Raw genomic sequence first — 15239 nt, forward strand, 5'->3', positions numbered from 1 at the left:
GGAAAATAAGGGTAACCTATAGGAAAGATGGGTAATATACTATATGTACAAGAGCCAACAGAGAATAACAAAAATGGACGACCAAGAAAGAAGTGCTCTGATTAAAAAGGGTGCAAGATAGGGACGTACGTTTTCACTCCTACTGTTCAATCTCTACATCGCAGGTGAAACGATATCAATAATACGTTTTGCTGATGACATTGCCATCCTCTGTGAAAGTGAAGAAAAATTACATGATCTGCTGAATGGAAGGAACAGTCTATTGAGTATAGAAAACGGATTGAGAGTAAATTGAAGAAAGACGAAAGTAATGAGAAGTAGCAGAAAGGAGAACAGTGTGAAACTTAACGTTTGGATTGATGGTCACGAAGTAGATCAAGTTAAGGAATTCTGCTAAATAGGCAGCAACATAACCAATGATTCACGGGGCAAGGAGGCCATCAAAAGTGTACTAGAACTGGCAAAAAATGGCGTTACTGGCAACAGAAGTCTACTGGTATCAAACACAGGCCTTAATTTGAGGAAGAAATTTCTGTGAATGTACGTTTTGAGTACAGCACTGTATGGTAATGAAACATGTATTTTTGGGGAAACCGGAACCTCAGAGAATCTAACCAACTTGGATGTGGTGCTACAGACGAATGATGAATATTAGGTTGGCTGATAAGGTAACGAGGTAAGGAATTAGAAGGTACTGCGCACAATCGGAGAGAAAGGAATATATGTGTGGAAGACACTGACAAGGAGTAGAGACTGGATGATTGGACGTGTGTTAAGACATCATGGAATGATTTATATGGTACCAGAGGGATCTGTAGGGGCAAAAACTGTAGAGAAGGCAGAGATTGGAATACATCCAGAAAATAATTGAGGGCGTAGGTTGCAAATGCGAGTCTGAGATGAAGAGGATGGGACAGAAGAGAAATTCGTGGCGGGTCGCATCAAACCATTCAGAAGACTCATGACTAAAAAAAAAAATCCTTCCCAAATTCACTTCGTTTCAGAGACAACAAATCTCTCTGATCAATATAGGACTTAACATGTGAGGTCATCAGCCCCCGAGAACTTAGAATTACTTAAACCTAACTAACCTAAGAACATCACACACTAACCATGCCCGAGGCAGAATTCGAACCTGCGACCGTAGCGGTCGCGCGGTTCCAGACTGAAGCGCCTTGAACCGCTCGGCCACACCGGCCGGCTTCAGAGACAACACCTTCCACTAGCTAGTTGCTCTACCTTCTAACAAGTAGCCATTTCATAACACTCTTCACGGAACAGTGACAACCAGCTTGAAAAGGAAAAATTGCCTAAGCGGATTCCCAAGCGCGTGCACGGCGACGCACTTTTCATCCCTTTCTGAACATTCCATACACAGAGAACAACTTCAATCATCGCTGACCACAGCGCTTCGTCATACACGTCGCCGCTATACCTCTGCCCAAGAGCCTTCAAAAACTCACCTCCTGCATCCCATTAGGTTTCCTCGAGTTCCCCAGCTCCCAGCCCGTTCGACGAAATAATTGTATCACGAAGACGTTTCGGCTATTCAGTCTCCAGAGCATGAAGAAGGCACTTCGACTGGACGTTTCCTGTTGACGCTCGTAGAACTGCTGTAACATGTTGATGACCGGCGAGATTCTCACAAGGGAACCTCCCCATCGCACCCCCCTCAGATTTAGTTGTAAGTTGGCACAGTGGATAGGCCTTGAAAAACTGAACACAGATCAATGGAGAAAACAGGAAGAAGTTGTGTGGAGCTATGAAAAAAAATAAGCAAAATATACAAACTGAGTAGTCCATGCGCAAGATAGGCAACATCAAGGAGATGTGAACTCAAGAGCGCCGTGGTCCCGTGGTTAGCGTGAGCAGCTGCGGGCCGAGGGTCATTGGTTCAAGTCTTCCCTCGAGTGAAAAGTTTAATTTTTTATTTTCAGACAATTATAAAAGTTCAGGCACTCACACATAATCAACTTCGCTCTCCAAAATTCCAGGACATGTTCAGATTTGCTTGGATATATGCAGGATTTGACGGTCTACGCACCGCCAAATTTGAAAACGTTAAAAACATGTGTTATGACAGAGCACAGGGAAAATCGTGCGACTGTGAAACTGTTGCATTCATTTGTTGCAGTTTATGTGACAAACTTTTATGTTTTCATCACTTTCTTAGGAGTGATTATCACATCTACAAGAAAATCTAAATCAGGCAAGGTAGAAGAGTCTTTTTACCCATTCGCCAAGTGTACACGTTGGGTCGACAACATATTCCTGTCATGTGACGCACATGCCGTCACCTGTGTCGTATAGAATATATCAGACGTGTTTTCCTGTGGAGGAATCGGTTGACCTATGACCTTGCAATCAAATGTTTTCGGTTCCCATTGGAGAGGCACGTCTTTTCGTCTACTAATCGCACGGTTTTGAGCTGCGGTCGCAAAACACAGACACTGAACTTATTACAGTGAACAGAGACGTCAATGAAAGAACGGGCAGATCATAACTTTGCGAAAATAAAGAACGTAAACTTTTCACTCGAGGAAAGACTTGAACCAAGGATCTTGCAGCTGCTCACGCTAACCACGGGACCACGGAGCTCCTGAGCTCAAACGATCCTTGATGTTGCCTATCTTGCGCATGGACTATTCAGTTTGTACATTTTGCTTATTTTTTTCATAGTTCCACATAACTTCTTCCTGTTTTCTCGATTGATCTGTGTTCAGTTTCTCAAGGCCTATCCACTGTGACAACTTATAACTAAATCTGTGGGGGGTTCGATGGGGAGGTTCCCTTGTCAGTAGCTTCTTCAGAAAGGGTACTGGATACCAAACGTCCGGAGAAACCGCTCTCTTTTGAAAACAGATGCGTTAGGCCTGACTGGCACCATTTACCCGTATTAAAGAAAAACAGGACACTTATCTGTAGGCTGCGAGATAGTCCCCAACTACTGAAAACCAGAACACAGGCACTGTCGCTCACATTAGTGACAAGTCCTAACCGCTATGCGGGGCCGGCCAGAGTGGCCGAGCGGTTCTAGGAGCTACAGTCTGGAACCGCGCGACCGCTACGGTCGCCGGTTCGAACCCTGCCCCGGGCATGGATGTGTGTGATGTCCATAGGTTAGTTGGGTTTAAGTAGTTCTAAGTTCCAGGGGACTGATGACCTCAGAGGTTAAGTCCCATAGAGCCCAGAGTCATTTTTGACTGTGCGGGACTGGAAATGATGGTCTACGCATATTCGGAAATTATGGTTACCATGTTCAAGAAAACCTATAACGGTCTGTCTTCACCTCCCAGAACGAATTCTGTTGAAATGGCTCGACTGAGCTGGAAGTCGGTAACGAGCACGGTGTAATGGCTTCAGAATCGAACGGCCGGCAGTAAATTTAGACGTACCTCTCTGAGGAGGGCCCGGCGGCCGTTCCATTTGCTAGGCGGGATGAATGATTGGGAATCGTGTGAAACGGGCCGGCCGCTATATCGCTCCGAAAACCGCGAGCCATCGCGCCGGAAGAGGAGCGGCTGGCCGCGAAGCGATTTGGCGGCTACTGCCCGCCGGCACGGAAGCGACGCGCCGGAATACATTTGCCTGTGTTCGTGTCCGTGTCCATTCTAATGCGCTCCGGAGCCGACGCGAATCGATTTATTCCCCTACTCCGCTCTTATACGCTTTGGCGGCACCTAGCGAAACATTACGATTCACAGGTAGCATCGACAGCCATTACTTTAGACCATAGACTATAGGTCGCGTAGGAAATGGTGGCCGCTGCCCAGCCACTAGCTTTAGTCCAAACCGCTGCGCGAGTTTATTCGTCTGTTTGGAAGGGGATAACAGAATCGAGACGCTTACCCTGCAATCTTTCTCAAACGATTTTACAAAAACTATTCAGTAAAAAACAAAAAGTAATTTTTGCTTTCCTTGTAGCCTTATACGAGGTGCGACAGTGAAATAATGAGACTGATTTTCTTTGAAAAATGTGCCAACCCTGAGAGCTTGCGTAGACGTAATATCTTTGACCTCGGTCTATAAGCTGATCCTAGTCCAAGTGTCACATCGACGCAACTGCTCAGTCGTGCTGTAATAAGTTAACACGTGATTGTGTCTCTCGTCACAGAAATGGAACCTGTGGTGTGCATACTGTAAGACCTTCGGTACACGCACCATCAGATTATTTGACTTGTCGCTCTAACGAAGTAGGCGAGTGTCAGCAATATGTCTCGTGGTCTTATCGTGGCGTGTTTATCTTCTTCCGTTAGGTCAGACGATAGAAATGCCACTTGCACGCTTAGAGTAGCAGATTGACGGTGACCAACTTTAAACAGAACTTGATTAATTTTCACACACATTTATTAAAATAGTAACAAGAATAAAAATAAATTAACTTGATTCTGGATGCTATTTACAATTGACAATCTGACGTTCCTCTGGTCTTGGTATGTTAATCTTATTCTCATATATCTCTGATACTTGACAAAGTGTCTATACATTTATCTTCATGGCTATGTACAGGAATATGATAATCTTATTAGGTGCAGACTGAAACTTGACTATAGAGTGGTACAGACTAATGTAGACTGGTACAGACTGGTGCAGACAAATGCAGACTGACTGATCGGAGGTCTGTACACTCATTATAATACCTCGCGCCTTCAGGTATCACTGCGCGAGTGTGATCCACGAGGAGAAAAGGTTCTACGTTAGCAGCAATCTCATTGGCTGCGTTACATATTAATACGCGGATCGGCGGAAGCTGAATTTGGTCCGTCTCTGAGGCATCGCCATCTCGTAGTGCGGAGAAGGACGAGCGCTGTGCCTGCGCTGTTGTGCTTAGCGGGGCGCGCTCTAGTGGGGAAGTTGTGTGCGCGCTGACTATGCAGAATTATGTGCACAACAGAACCGCATAATTTTGGCATTTCTTTTTGAGTCAAATTGGGTGAAAACGTGACGACAACTTACGGTAAGCTTTAGAAGGCTTTTTGAGAGGAGATTATGTCAAGAGCTTAAGTTTTTCGTTGGCATAAAATGTTTAGTGAAGGCAGAACGAATGTTGACCATAAAGACCGCAGTGGACGACCATCAACCTCACAGGCGGATGTCAACTTGGCCTGGGTGTGTGAACTCGTACGATCTGTTCTAAGATTGTCTGTGAAAATGATTGCAAATGAACTGAACCTCAATCGAGAAACGGTTCGTCCAATAATAACTCAAGATCTTGGTATGAGAAAGATTTGTGCAAAAATGGTCCCCAAAAATCTCACACCACAACGGCGAGAAACACGGTAAAATGTGGCAACCGATCTGTTAGAGCAAACGGAAATCAATCCAGAATTGTTGAGCCGTGTTATCACTGGTGATGAAAGTTGGTTTCTTCAGTACGATCCAGAGACAAAACGCCAAAGTTCGCTAATTTGCTCAAAGTTATCACCCAGACCAAAAAAAGCATGCATGTCAAAGTCAAAAGTGAAATGCCTGCTTGTGTGCTTATTTGATTTCAAGGGATTTGTTCATAAAGAGTGGGTGCCTCCTGGTCAAATGGTTAACCAATATTACTACATAGAAATTTTAGACAGACTTCGTAAAAGAGTTCTTCGTGTCTGTGCCGGCATTGCTGATAATTGGATTCTGCATCAAGATAATGAGCCAACCCTTACTGCTCTGCCGATACAGCAATTTTTAACCTCAAAACAGATTTAAGTAGTATCACAGACAGCCGCCTTATTCACCAGATATCTCTCCGTGCGACGTTTTTCTATTTCCAAGAATCAAAGCAGCGGTCAAGTGACGCCATGTTCAAACAACACAAGATGTCCAAAAAGCTGTGACGAGGGTCTTTGAGGATATTACAGAAGATGAGTTCCAGAAATGTTACCACAATGGCAGAAGCGCTGGAGAAGTGTGTGCAATCAGAAGGAAACTACTTTGAAGGAGACAACACTAAACTTGACTAAAACGGTAAGCAACATTTTTTTTCACATAAGTCTCATTACTTTATTGTCGCACCTCGTATGGCATACCATCATTTCGTTAATGGTCACAGTTGTGATATTTACATGGAATGCGCGAAATTCGGAAACGCGTGCAATGAAAAAGAGAGGTCACTATGATTTTGCGTTTGGTGCATATAACATAATATTTTGCAGCATATGAAATTCAACTAACATAGTGAATTTTTCTTTAGACTTGAGTGGAGGCGAACAATGTCGAGAAAACTGATTTGAAGTATCACACTATTTTGCGATCGCGACGCTCCAGCGGTAAGGCCAGAGTCAAATATCCACAACATTCCTCACATTTCATAAACGGTTTGAGATATCGAAATGAGATTTTGGAAAATGATAGCACGCAAAGAGGAGAGTATTCCACCATTCTGGTATTATGTAAACTGTCATTATCTACCATGTTATTTCAGTAACTACAGACTTTTTCGATGAAACAATGTAATTTTAAGAGCCATCGATAACTGGTGAAGTGAGAAAAGTTATAGGTGTGGAGTAACATACGTGAAGACATTAGACGTTGTTTTGTACAGAGGGTATGGTTTTTCATAAGATACTGACTTCACATTTCCTCAACTCTCACTTAATAAACCACTGTTTCAGAATTCTCTCGCAATTCTGTCTGCACAAAATGTCAGTGAGGCGAGACTGTTTAAACTCCGCCGTGTTTTGGCAAAACAAGCAAATTTGAACACGGAAACCAGAAAAGTGTGTAGATTTTACTCATAATTCGCTACTGATGATGCTTGTCTGAATGTTACAAATGGATAACAAGCCAGGCAAAAATAAATCACTGCATTGTTGGTTGAAATGGCTTTAAGCACTATGGGACTTATTTTTCGGAGGTCGTCAGTCCCCTACACTTAGAGCTACTTAAACCTAAGTAACCTAAGAACATCACATACATCCATGCCCGAGGCAGGATTCGAACCTGCGACCGTAGTAGCAGCGTGGTTCCGGACTGAAGTGCCTAGAACTGCTCGACCACAGCGGTCGGCTGGATTTTTGCAGAATTCTTTTTAAATACTAACGAAACCAGAGGTGACGGTAGATCTTTTTGAATGGTCACCATGCAAGTGTGGGTGTGGAGGGGCCCCACTTAATATTTCCAAAAAATGTGAGCATTGGCTTCAGTTTAGAACGGCACTGCACCTCCAGCGCTCGGCGTTTCTCCTACAATGCTTGCCTGTAACCTCCACCGCAACTGCTTTACCCACGTATACACTACAAAAAAAAAAAATGGCTCTGAGCACTATGGGATTTAACTTCTGAGGTCATCAGTCCCCTAGATCTTAGAACTACTTAAACCTAACGACATCACACACATCCATGCCCGAAGCAGGATTCGAACCTGCAACCGTAGGGGCCGCGCGGTTCCAGATTGTAGCGCCTAGAACCGCTCGGTCACCCTGGCCGGCTATGCACTACAGTCTGCGCCTCTAGCGGTCACGGCATTCTGTGCAGACTATACGAATATCTACATAGTGGGCTTTCAGGTGCTCAGAACAGAATGTTTCTTCAACATACTTGGCCTCCAAATCTCATGTATTGTGTGAAGTTCATCCGTAAGCACTGAGTGGATTTTGGATGTCATTACATTGCTAGTACAGACAGGTTCCCACGTTTCAAAGGCATCTTAATAATTTGCTTTTGAAACCTGCAATGAAATTCGTTCAACGCTTTGAAGAGATGAACACAAGTACATACCAATTATTGTCGACAAGTGTCACAGATCAGATGTAGATCAAACAGTTTACAGGTATGCAGGCAGATGACGATATTTCGACAGGTGCACACACCGTCATTTTCAATGCATAAATGGAACGAGAGAGTGCTGTGCGAGAAAATGTAAGCCCTCTGGTGGGGTTACTCTGACTACATAGCGCAATGTGGCATAGTCGTGTAGAATGCACACACACACACACACACACACACACACACACACACACACACACACACACCAATTAAAAATGACTGGGTATTCACCTGTCGAAATATATGCGCTTGTCGAAGATGTAACCCTGCTACATTTTACCTGTCGAAATACATGCGCTTGTCGAAGATGTAGCCCTGCTACATTTTATCAACATTTCATATGCTAGGAAAACTCAGACGTGCCTTTTTTATTTTTTCTAAAAGTTATGGCCACCGCTATCTTTTCGATTTTGTAATCGACTTTACTTTATTGCCTAGCCTGCCTTATAATTCATGTGGAGTAGCATTACAAAAGGGCTTCCTACTGAGCTAACGTCAAAGTATTTCGATACATTTTCTCATGACATCAGCGACTAACCACACTTTTTAAATATTTTTAAGGAATAAATCTTCCTGTGTTTACTTTCTAATACAATTTTTCTGCTGTTTCTTCATCCCTCGTGCAACTGAGATATCACTTGGACATAAGCATACTACACGTCAAAAGAATTTCACGACTACCGTAAAGTAACGATACTTGTTTAGGAAAGGAAGGAAATGACTCACAGTGTCTAATATAAATCTGGCCTGCAGCTGAGGACTGCTCTGAATGTTTATAAGTTGGTTGGTTGTTTTGGAGGAAGGAGACCAGACAGCGAGGTCATCGGTCTCATCGGATTAGGGAAGGACGGGGAAGGAAGTTGGCCGTGCCCTTTGAAAGGAACCATCCCGGCATTTGCCTGGAGCGATTTAGGGAAATCACGGAAAACCTAAATCAGGATGGCCGGACGCGGGATTGAACCGTCGTCCTCCCGAATGCGAGTCCAGTGTCTAACCACTGCGCCACCTCGCTCGTTTATACGTTCAACGAACTGACTGGCAGTGCACTCCTACACTACAGAATTAATCTACCACTTGTTTCGTAAAAATGAGGCCACAAAAGACTGTCACACAGTCATACAAATTAGTCCTGCAATGTAAGTTCTTCATTACATTGGGCCTCAACATTTTTTGAACACAAAAATCATTTCTTAGTGACACGAAAATTAGTGAAACCGTTGTGTCACTTTGGTATGAAATATAACTTCTTCCCCTCTGACGAATTTTGATTTGCATCCGTATCAGGCATCATTCAGAACCATTGACCATACGACGGATATTGCTAGTCTATCCATTTTGGCACGTATGAAATTGAGTTTGTCCCTTTCGTCGCAGGACATCCTGTGAACCACGTATGAGAAGCAAGAGGCAGATTCCATATGCCTAGGTGTCCCAGAAGGCGTATGACACAAAATTATACTACAGAAGATTAACTAACATCCGAGCATACGGAATAGCTTCCCAGGTACGTGAGTGGGTCAATGACTTTTTATGTGCTAGATTCGTTGGTTGGTTGATTTGGGGGAGGGGACCAAACAGTGAGGTCATCAGACCCTCAGATTAGGGCAAGATGGGTGAGGAAGTCGGCCGTGGCTTTCCGAACGAACCATCGCGGCATTTGGCTGAAGCGATTTAAGAAAATCATAAAAAACCTAAACCAGGATGGCCGGACGCGGTTTCGAACCGTCGTCCTCTCGAATACGAGTCCAGTGTGCAAACCACTGCACCACATCGCTCGGTATGTGATAGATACCAGCACGTTGTTCCGGACGGCGAGTGTTCAACAGGGACAAAAACATCGTCACGACTACCCCAGGGAACGAAGCCAGGACCGCTATTTTCGTTCAGCATAATCACTGTGAGAGATAGGGTGAACAGTAGTCGGCGACTGTTTGTTAATGATGCTGTAACGTGCGGGAAAATGTCGTCTTTCAGTCACACGATGACTTGGAGATACTTTATTTGGTATGATGTACATAAGCATGCTGAACTGTGTAAAAACATAAATTAGTACAGATTATTAGCAAAAAGAGTCCTGTAACGCTCGAAAACGATACTACTAAAATTGTTTGATATTAGGTTATGAATTTCGTAAGTCAAACGCGGAAAAATGTGCGAAATGATGGGAAAGATGAACAGTGTGAACTTACCACATAATCCAAGAAAAGCGTTTGTAACGTTTTAGCACCAGCAACCATTCTTCTTTTCTCCGTCGTTTTCGTCTATGTCATTTCATTCAAGACGCACATTTGTATACACATGTCTGTAACCACTTCACAGATGTTATTGTACATGGTGTAATATTGGTAATTTTCGCCGCACAAACATTAGTATACACTCAATAGTAAACGCCTGATGGCTTGAAGTTATCTAACAATTGTAATGTAAAAGAAATGAACCGTCCCATAGCAGCGACAGAATCTATTTATCTTTGCCGCTCCCGCGCGGAGGCTGTAAATCTCTATGTACACGTATCGATTAATGATATAAAAAGAATTCTGTTGTTTCAAGACAAACGAGGCCTTCTGCGCTTCACCTTTAACTGTTTCTATTCCATAAAAGGAGGACGCGGACTTGCTGTGTTCCGCAATCTGTATTTTATAATTTGTGTAGAATAGTCTGTAAATGTGCTAATTGTTTTCTCAATCAGAAAACATATAGTTTTATGTAATTAATTACGAGCAGGTGATCAACAGGACATTAATCTCAAATATTGCCTGTGATGTGCAAAGCTTTAGTTTATACGCACAAGCTACTGTAACTGTAATATGAAAAGGTACGTAACATTTGTGGTGTCACCGCCAGACACCACACTTGCTAGGTGGTAGCCTTTAAATCGGCCGCGGTCCGCTAGTATACGTCGGACCCGCGTGTCGCCACGGTCAGTGATTGCAGACCGAGCGCCGCCACACGGCAGGTCTAGAGACACTTCCTAGCACTCGTCCCAGTTGTACAGCCGACTTTGCTAGAGATGGTTCACTGACAAATTACGCTCTCATTTGCCGAAACGATAGTTACCATAGCCTTCAGCTATGTCATTTGCTACGACCTAGCAAGGCGCCATTATCATTTGCTATTTATCTTGTGATGCATGTACCGTCAGACCTTGATACTATAAATTCCCTTAACTGTTCCAGACCTCACGCCAGCCTGCGTGAGCTTAAACGCGTGCCTTTCGGCTACCAATCATAGTGGCTTGGCTGTCTTGCCAAGTCACAACAACATTAAAAAATGTGTGTTATATATGAAGTGCGCTTATTTAGACAAATTGTCCTTAAGTGTCTCCATCTCCTCATTATTTGAATATTACTATTTTTGTATCAGTTTATCTCCAGAAATTACAATCACGCTGATGGACCGAAAGCAGCATTGAGGCAGGAGGAACATTATCGTTTTCCTATCATTTCTCAAAATATCCTTTTCAATTGTGTAGTGTTGACTTCTTTTAAGGTCAGTAAATCTTTTGGTCCCTTAGTGTCGATCTAGGTATGATTGCATCGCGGTCATTAAACGCGCGGAAATGATAGTTGCTTCCTACAATCTCAAATAAATTAATCTGCTACGCCATGTTCATAGAATATCAGGTACTTGGTGACTTGTTACTATAAGATAATGCAATCAATCTCTGATTCTGTCCTCACGTTACACACAAAATAACATTATGTCTTCACACAATATACAGGGTGGTCCGTTGATAGTGACCGGGCCAAATATCTCACGAAATAAGCATCAAACGAAAAAACTATAAAGAACGTAACTCGTCTAGTTTGAAGGGGGAAACCAGATGGCGCTATGGTTGGCTCGCTATAAGGGGCTGCCATAGGTCAAACAGATATCAACTGCGTTTTTTTTTAAATAGGAAGCCCCATTTTTTATTACATATTAGTGTAGTACGTAAAGAAATATGAATGTTTTAGTTGGGCCACTTTTTTCGCTTTGTGATAGATGGCGCTGTAATAGTCACAAACGTATAAGTACGTGGTATCACGTAACATTCGGCCATTGCGGACGGTATTTGCTTCGTGTCACATTACCCGTGTTAAAATGGACCGTTTACCAATTGCGGAAAAGGTCGATATCGTGTTGATGTATGGCTATTGTGATCAAAATTACCAACGGACGTGTGTTATGTATGCTGCTCGGTATCCTGGACGACATCATCCAAGTGTCCGGACCGTTCGCCGTCATTTAAGGAAACAGGAAGTGTTCAGCCACATGTGAAACGTCAACCACGACCTGCAACAAATTATGATGCCCAAGTAGGTGTTTTAGTTGCTGTCGCGACTACTCTGCACATCAGTAGCAGACAAATTGCACGAGAATCGGGAATCTCGAAAACGTCGGTGTTGAGAATGCTACATCAACATCGATTGCACCCGTACCATATTTATGTGCACCAGGATTTGCATGGCGACGACTCTGAACGTCGTGTACAGTTCTGCCACATGGCACAAGAGAAATTACGGGGCGATTTTTTGCACGCGTTCAATTTAGCGACGAAGCGTCATTCACCAACAGCGATAACGTAAACCGGCATAGTATGCACTATTGGGCAACGGAAAATCCACGTTGGGTGCGACAAGTGGAACCTCAGCGACCTTGGCGGGTTAATGTATGGTGCGGCATTATGGGAGGAAGGATAATTGGCCCCCATTTTATCGATGGAAATCTGTATGGTGCAGTGTATGCTGATTTCCTACGTAATGTTCTACCGATGTTACTACAAGATGTTTCACTGCATGACAGAATGGCGATGTACTTCTAATATGATGAATTGCCGGCACATAGCTCGCGTGTGGTTGAAGCGGTATTGAATAGCATATTTCGTGACAGGTGGATTGGTTGTCGAAGCACCATACCATGGCCCGCACGTTCATCGGATCTGACGTCCCTGAATTTCTTTCTGTGCGGAAAGTTGAATGATATTTGATATAGTGATCCACCGACAACGCCTGACAACATGCGTCAGCGCATTGTCAATGAATGTGCGAACATTACGGAAGGCCAACTACTCGCTGTTGAGAGGAATGTCGTTACACGTATTGCATTGAGGTTGACGGACATCATTTTGAGCAGTTATTGCATTAATGTGATATTTACAGGTAATCACGCTGTAACAGCATGCGTTCTCAGAAATGATAAGCTCACAAAGGTACATGTATCACATTGGAACAACCGAAATAAAATGTTCGAACATACCTATGTTCTGTATTTTAATTTAAAAAACCTACCTTTTACCAACAGTTCGTCAAAAATTGTGAGCCATGTGTTTGTGATTATTACAGCGCCACCTATCACAAAGCACAAAAAGTGGTCCAGCTAAAACATTCATATTTCTTTACGTACTACACGAATATGATATAAAATTTAAAATTTTTTTAAAAAAACGCAGTTGTTATCCGTTTGACCTATGGCAGTGCCATCTAGCGGACCAATCATAGCGCCATCTGGTTTCCCCCTTCAAGCTAGACAAGTTTCGTTCTTTGTAGTTTTTTCGTTAGACGGTTATTTCGTGAGATATTTTCACGGTCACGATCAATGGACCACCCTGTATATACCGGTAGATGTATAGATAGTTATTTATTTATGACAGTCCAATAGTGTGGTCATAGATGAATTTATTCGTAGTGTTAAAGATATAATTATCAAATTTAATTAAAATGTCTGAAATAACTGTGACTTGCGAAATCAGTTTGTTCATTTAACATAGATACGTGTTTTTTATTTCGTGGAGATATATCTCCAGTTGTTCTAACAGATTTGGGGTCTTACCATTGGGTTCATTATGTCGTGCTACCAAATTGCTTTCTAGACTGTTGATGATACGTTTCGTATGCAACATTGTTGTGCAATGACTGATTTTTTGAAGTGGTTGTGCCTGAAAGCAGTTACGTGTTCTTGAATACGGGTTTTGAAGTTTCTACCTGTTTTCCCCATATAGAAGGCAGGACAATTGGCGCATGATACTTTGTTCACTCCGCTGTTGTTGTTATACGTTTGCGCATTTGGTATTATGTGATGGACGAATAAGTTTCCGAACTTATTATTAGTTGAGAATGCATATGTTAGATTTGACGTTTTTTTTTTTAAAAAAAAAGTAGTTTAGCGATTTTTTGTGATGTGGGGCCCAGGTATAGGATACTGGTGAATATTTTCTCTTCTATCACAGCGAGGCCATTCGTTGCCTTGCTTTTGTGTATTTGCCTGTTTACATTATCAATTGTTTTGGCTGTGTAGCCATTGCTTATGACAATGCTCTTTACTGTATCTATATCATTCTTGAGGGTGTTCTTTTACAAACACACTACATTTTATGCGATCTTGGGTGCTGAATGGCTTTTGACCATTAGACAAGTCGGCCTTTGACTCTCTCAAAATGAGAAAATTCAATCAAACTACTTTGAAGTTGGCAATATTGCCGCTTGAAAATAAATAATTAAATAAATAAAAACTTCGGTAGATACAAATTCAGCCTCATTACTTTTCTCACGCGCGTCACATTATTGAGGACCGCTTGTGCGTTTTGGGTCCCTACCACGGGGGATTAAAAGTAGAAATCCAACAAATTCAATGGCGTGCTGTTAGACCTGTCACCAGGAAATTCGATCAACACGCGAATTTCACAGACAAGCTTCGTGATCTCGAATGGGATATACCTGGAGGGAAGAAGACGTTCTCTTCGTCAAAGATTACTGGGAAAGTTTACAGAAGCGGCACTTGCTACGGACTGCAGAGTAGTCCTACTGCCGTCATTGTACATCTTAGGTAAAGTCTGCGAGTGCAAGAGAAATCGGGGCTCGAACAGAGGCATGTTGATAGTCGTTCTACGCTCCGTAAATTTACAGCTGGAACAGGAGAGATGCTGATTAGCAGCGGTACAAGATACCTCCGCCATGTACTGTATGGTGGCTTGCGGACTCTTTATGTAGATGTAGACGTAGTTTATCAGGAAGATTAAAAGTGTTAGTACTACACCATCACAGTATGCGTCGGACACACCACGTCAAGACGAAACAGAGAGAAGTTCCGAAAGTGGAATGGATATGATGAAGAAGAATTGGCTACAATTTCTCATAATTCCTTGAAATAAGACAGTCTCGGTTGCAAAATCTTCTTTATTTACAGAAAATGACGCGTTTTTCCCTTCTGAGGCATCATCAGATAAAATGTTATAAGAAACCATCGTCGTTAAAAAATTATGTGCTGATGCAATAGCTCCATATTTAGCAATTATATACAACGCTCGTCCACAGAAAGTTCCGTACCTAAGGACTGGAAAGTCACACCAATACCCAGAAAGGGAAATATGTGTAATCCGCTGAATTACAGGCCCCTATCACTAACGCCGATTTGCCGTAGGGTTTTGGAACATATACTGTGTTCGCACATTATGAATTACCTCGAAAAAATAAAGATTTATTGACACATAGTCAGCACGGATTCAGAAAA

The sequence above is a fragment of the Schistocerca piceifrons genome, chromosome 9 (assembly GCF_021461385.2).
Source record: "Schistocerca piceifrons isolate TAMUIC-IGC-003096 chromosome 9, iqSchPice1.1, whole genome shotgun sequence".
NCBI lineage: Eukaryota > Metazoa > Arthropoda > Insecta > Orthoptera > Acrididae > Schistocerca > Schistocerca piceifrons.